Here is a 6,618-nt window from a genome sequence, read left to right as displayed (position 1 = left end):
TTCTGGTTCTGATTATCTCAAGTAAATTCAATCAATTGCTTGCTCTTTTAACTCAAAAATATATACTTTTGCACAGACTAATATTAGAGATTATTTTAAAGCAAATGTGAACTCTGTGAGTAGCCTGGTCATAACTGCATTTATGACAGCGTCTCCTCCCCTTTTAGCTAACACTGCCGTATAAGGGTTTGCAGTCGTAAGGGAATTTAGACTCCACACCTATGAACTGGTGTAAAACTCAAACTGCTCAGATCCGACTAACCTAATCCTTCACAATAATTTTAGCCCTATTTAATTATTTTAGAAATAACCAATTACTTTTACAAATCTATTAAATGATTATATTTATATATTATGTATATGTATGCATGCACCAATGATGTATTAAACTAAAGAAACTGACAATAGCCATATTCGGACGGGACTATGTTGTTAGCAGAGATGGGCATACATACATGGAAATGTATTTAAAATAAAAATACAAAATACTGTCTGGAAAAAATTATTTCAATACAAATACAAAATACTGTGTGATTTTTTTTTTTTTTTAAATAAATACAATTTATGAATAAAATAAATTAAATTGGCCATCCACTGCAGGTATAGGTCACAGTGAATGAAGAAACTACATAGGCCTACTGACTTTTCATTCCTAACCTCATCTCTGCCCTCTCTGTCATTCTTACTTTCTTTCTGGCAATTACAAATAAACTTATGCAAAATAGGAGCCATTTATATACTTATTTCTGACCAGGTTACAACGTAGTCTATTACTTGTAAACACTATTTTAAAAAATCATACTGTATGTAAAACTGTGGGAACCTTTTCTGCTATCTAGCAAAGAATATGGATGGGCGATATGACCAAAATCTCAATTTTACTTAACAGTAACAATATATATCATGGTTTCACAATTCTCAATATCAGTTTTGATACCACAGGCTATAAACTGAATTTCAAACTCTTTTTTTTTTTAAAGTAATTTTATATTTATTTTATGTAAAGATTTATTTATTTTATTTAGATTCATTTGACACTATTTACCCCTTTTTTATTATTGTTTTTTAACTGAAGATTTTTGTGGTGTGTCATTCATGAGTGTTTGTTTTTCCATGTTCCAATAATTCCTGCCCACTAAAAGCTGCACGGATAAATTTGCTTTCAACACAAAAGGCCCAGGGCCATCTATGCAAATGATTTAGAGACAGTTCCATCGATTCACACTTTATGTCAACGCTATGATATGTAGTGTCATAAAACCAAGCCCTAACATGCAGTAAACACATTTGACATTTGATCAAGAATGATTGGATAACGCTATTTTCCCACTTGTCTGTGCTCTTTTATTCTTTCATGTTAACTAAAGGCAAATCTGAATAATGCACTATTTTAACTTTAATTAACAAGTAGAATTGATCATGACATCCTCACCTGATTCCAGATTCAAATCACTGATCCAATGCTCAGTTGTAGGCTACTACAGCTCACATGCATGAATGTTGGGGTTGGGAGGGAGGGGGCGTGTCTGAACTAGTTGATGCACTAAATCAGTACCTTGATAAAGAGGTTTACTGGCAAAAAGTATTTTATGTATTTTGAAAATACAAAAATACTCATCTTAAATGTATTTAAATACAAAATTACATTTGTTTTTTCCTACGACTTTAAAATACAAAATAGTTCCAATTCCAGGGCAAATTACCTACTGTTTTTCGGAAAACACAACGGTCCTCTCTCTGAGAAATCTAATGAGAATGTCTGTGATTGCTGATGTTGTATTATCCTAACGCTTCTCCTCATGTGTTTTGACCTACCTGAGATACCGTCTGCGCACCAATCTTCTGCAATGCTTTAATTTCGTTTCGATATGGATGGTATCCAACGAAAAAAAGAATTATACAATTAATAAATAGAGCCGAGTCGCGGAAACTGCGAAGACTGCCCATTTGTATAGGCTATGTCAGGTAAGAGTAAGAGGCTACTAGATTCTGCTCACTTATTTATCAACAGTCACTGCTATAAACTCGTGAAGTTTACTTAGGCTAAATGTTTGTTTTAATTTTTTTATAATCAATTAAAATCATATAAATAGATAATAAATTAAAAGACATATAGCCTACGTGACGCACACACAGCACATGACCTTCTGTAACGTCCCTCGTACAGTCCCGTCCCGTCCAAATCGGTAGCCTACATGAAATCACAGACGTCGAGTGATAAGAATTGTAACTCAAACGTCGTTTAGAAAACTAGTCGCGTCCGAATAGGGCTATTGATACAAATAAATAAAAAAGCCACCTTAGGTTATAAATGGTTGTGGTGGGTTGTGGTGGGACAATCACAATAGGTTACACTGGAATTTCTCAAGTCTTGCCACAACATGCACTGAGCTATTATGTTCGGTTTCATGTGCCCTCATTGACTATAACTGTGCAGTTATTTAGAAGTTATTACTTCGAGGAGATAAAAAGCAGTTATTGTTTTCTGTGGTGTGTTATACAAAATGTTAGCTGAGCTGAAAGGTGAGGTAAGAAAAAAATAGTGAACCCTTACATAGCAACAGTTCAGTGGATGCTTGATTTTGGTGATAGCCTGCACTTTGACACATGTGAGCCGTAGGTGTTTAACCTTCTAGAGTTGTACCACACCTAAAAACACCCACCTAACCAGTCCCTTCAGATCCATATCTTCCCTCCCCCACACCCATCTTGCAACACATCAATCTTTATTCACTCTGACTTAATTCTATCAACAGCTGCAATCTGTTCTAGTTTCTCTTTGTTTGACCTTTTACTCCTCCCTTTTATTGATATATTATTATTTTTATAATCTCCTGTCAAGTAGTTAAAAAACGTCTCTCTTTCTTTCACTCTATGTCAGTCTCTCTCTTTCTGTGCAGGCCTCAACAGGCCGATACTTTTTTTGAGGATACCAACAGAAACTCAAGGGATTACAGGGCTGATGCTCTGGTCAAGCCTCTCCATAAGCCTCCTACATCTGCACTCATTCGGTCACATATTGCTCCTGAATTTCATTTCCCATTTATGGATAAGAAGTTGCAGTTTTTCTGAATTGCTAAAACACGTTTCTCAAAAACATCACCCACTTTTTCAAAACCTTAAGCACAAAACCAAATCTTCAAACTACATTGAGAGAACATCTGACTCTTCTGGTAAAATCAAACATTTCCTCCAAAACATTTTATCTGTGCTCAAAATCAAATAATGCTTTCCAGTCTTACACACAGCCAGTCAAAATATAAACACTACAGATCATTCATTAGGCACTATACATCAAAAAATGGAGAACATGCATGCATCTAGAGCATGCAGTTACAGAAATGCAAAAAAGGTTTTGCAACACAAGTGCATCACAGTGCAATATGTGTTTTAGTGAATGAATTTTTTTTTTTTTTTTTCACAAAACACCGCCCAGACTTGTTTAAGGTTTTATAGAAAGAGTAATTTGGCTTATCTCATGAAGTAAGCTTGCTCGGTAACACACCTGGTACAGCACTGATTTTGTGATGCAGAAAGGTCAGTAGGATTCCTGTGAAAATTGAGTCAAGATAAAGGAGCTCAAAGACTTGTGGAAACAAGCTAAAATAGCATGGCTGCACTTTTGTTTCATGCATGGGGAGGGTTTGATGTAAGTGATAAGTTATTTGCATATAACGATGTAGCATTAACCATTTAGCGACATTCAACAGACATTCATTTCTGATCTGCCATGTTACAACAACTAACGTAATAAATTGTTGCCAGATTATCGTTCATTATTATTGGCCCCCGCACCGAATGGACTGACGACAAGTTAACGCGGTTGGGGGCTTGGGTGGATGCTTCCGCTCACTGAGCCCCTCTCCATGTGCTTTTCCACTGGTTTGCAAAAAACATACATAGTAGTTAGTAGTTGCAGTACTTAGTTTTACATAGACCTATTAGAGACACTTTAAATGTGTATAAACCATTTAGAGCCAAAAACCTGCAAAGATTTTCAGTAGGCTAATGTCAAAACATGCTGCATAATGTCTGACTTTTTTCATTATAAAGTGAAAGTGTGCTGTTTTTATCTTTTATCTATATCTTCATAAAATATTGCCGTAACTCAGTGTGGGCAGATCTATTCGGCCATATTACACCCCATTCCAAGTACATTTGTGAGATACCTAACATTCTTGAAAATTTTTACATTTTCAAAATGAACTCAATTTAACTTCACTTTAGCACGCACACACAAACTACTTTTAGTGCATAAGCATTTTTAAAAAAAAAAGTAAAACAGAAACAAACACACTCCATTTGCGCATATTGGTGCAAGTTGCACATATATGCGCAAATGGAGTGTGTTTGTTTCTGTTTTACTTTTTTTTTTTAAATGCTTATGCACTAAAAGTAGTTCTTGAGGCCCACTCAGTGTAACCATTCACTCATGTACCTAATCTTCAGACCAAGTCTGCAAAATTCCAAGCACATTATATGCTTTACACTCGATTTGCATTTGTAAAACAAACTTTTTGCAAAATGCTAAACACAGTTCTCTACATTAGACACGTCATTCAAAACTAACAGCTCTTGTGTTGCATGTAGAAAACACTGCCATTTACATCCAACGATCATGTGGGGACATAAATATAACATAAAAACTAAATGTTTTGAGAAACAAATACATTTTTTACCCTTGCATTTCTGTTTATTACAATTCAGATTGTTTCAAAGCAGCTTCACAATAACAAATTCCAATTCTGCTTTAAAGCAGCTCTAACAAGCCAATAGTGTCATGATTCAGCTCAAGTTCAGTGTTGATTCAGTTTAGTTCAATAGCTGTAAAGTTTATCAATTGTGCATACATACTGTATGTCCAGTGTATTTGTGCATACATGCATATGTGTGACAAACTCATGTGTGCTCCACTGCACAATGAACAAGCAAAACACACAAGATAGTTGTGTTTTACACTTTTCACATCTGTGTGTAGTTTGGCTGATATGTGGCTGGTCATTTAATGGTTTGTGTGTAGAGTTACTATGCAAAAACATTTTTTTTTTTTAGAAAAGTTAAAATTGTTTTGAATGAAGTGTTTGCTTTTGCAAGAGATTTGTTCATCTCAAAATTAGCAGCTTTCCTCATTCTTTCGACAATTTTTGTGGTGTCCCTCCCTCTCCACAACTGCATCTCCACCTTTAATTTACAGTGTAGTTCTGTCTAGTATTTGCCATATTTTCACAGCACTTTTTACAGTTGTAGTTCCACAGTTTGTAAATAAGTACATTTGCATGCATAATTATAATTGCAGCAGGATTTTGCATAGTCGAGCAACAGTGTTCATTTCTCTGTCCGATTATACATGATACAGCATAATTGAATGTCATTCGGAGCATGCCCACGAAATAAGACCAACTATTATGATTAATGTGTATACTTGCTGGATGAAGCAGAGCTATTATTGCATTATCTCAGTCCTGTGACGAATTCACAAAATAATTATGGGTACAAATTTAGTTGGTCTAAAGTGCTTAAATGGTATTTTATAAAGGCGAATTATTGCTTTAGTCAAATTTAAAATCTACCCTTTAAATGTCCCTTCCATTGCAGACAGCAAACAAAACCTAATTACCTCTTTCTTAATCACTTTGATAAACATTCTCAAATGTGAATCTGTGAAACACAATACACAGGCTAAAACAAACTTGAGAGAGCAAGGAGTTGTGTTCAGCATAAGGGCCCCTCATCAAGATTACCGACAGAACCTGTTGCCCCCTCCTTTTGGAAGTACTCACGAAAAGCTACTGAGGTTTGTCAACGCTATCTCACGACCAATTCGTACGAATTCGTACGAATGATAAAAAGTTGGCTAATTCGTACTAATTCGTACGACCTCACTCGTACGAATTTGTACGATTTGTCTAAACCCACGTGATGGGTAGGTTTAGGGGCGGGGTCAGGGGTAGGTCATTCGTATGAATTCATACGAATTGGCCAATTCGTAAAATATGTACGATTTTGCAAAAATCGTACGAGTCAGGTCGTATGAATTCGTACGAATAAGCCACCTCGTAGAATTTGTACGTTTTCCCGTGAGTGTCTGCAGGACAGGTTGCTTGCAAGATCACACAGAGACAAAAGCATTATGTGAACATTTGAAAACTCTATTGTTCATTTTCCATTTCTCCCAGCAGAGAAATTTAATTTATTGGCTCTGGATTTGCTTTTTTTCTTTCTCATGTTAAAGGGCCTTGAGTAACAGGTTTGCTGTTTCTTGCATTCCTTTTACTTTGGCTGCAGGGGCACATCAGACATCTTTATCGCTCTCATTCTCTTTATTTGCATAAGCTGATGGATATTTCTGACAGGTGTGTCTCATTCTTAAGGTGTGCTAAACAATGAAAGTAGCTATTTCAGCTATTCTGCTCCATTCTCACAATCAATTGCTCATTCAGTGTTAAGGTCCACCCGATACTGGAATGAAACTTGAGAAACCAACAAACCAAGGAGCTGAATTGACTGGCTCAAAGTTTTCTTTGGGAAAATGTTTCAGTTGCATTAGATTTATTTTAGTTAACGCTTCTGCATTTATTTACAAATCTACAAGGGTGTACTGCAAGTGATACTGCAAAA

The sequence above is a fragment of the Rutilus rutilus genome (genome assembly GCF_951802725.1).
Source record: "Rutilus rutilus genome assembly, chromosome: 12".
In the NCBI taxonomy this organism is placed as follows: Eukaryota; Metazoa; Chordata; class Actinopteri; order Cypriniformes; family Leuciscidae; genus Rutilus; species Rutilus rutilus.
The sequence above is the reverse complement of the archived record's forward strand: the minus strand, read 5'-3'. Positions refer to the sequence as shown.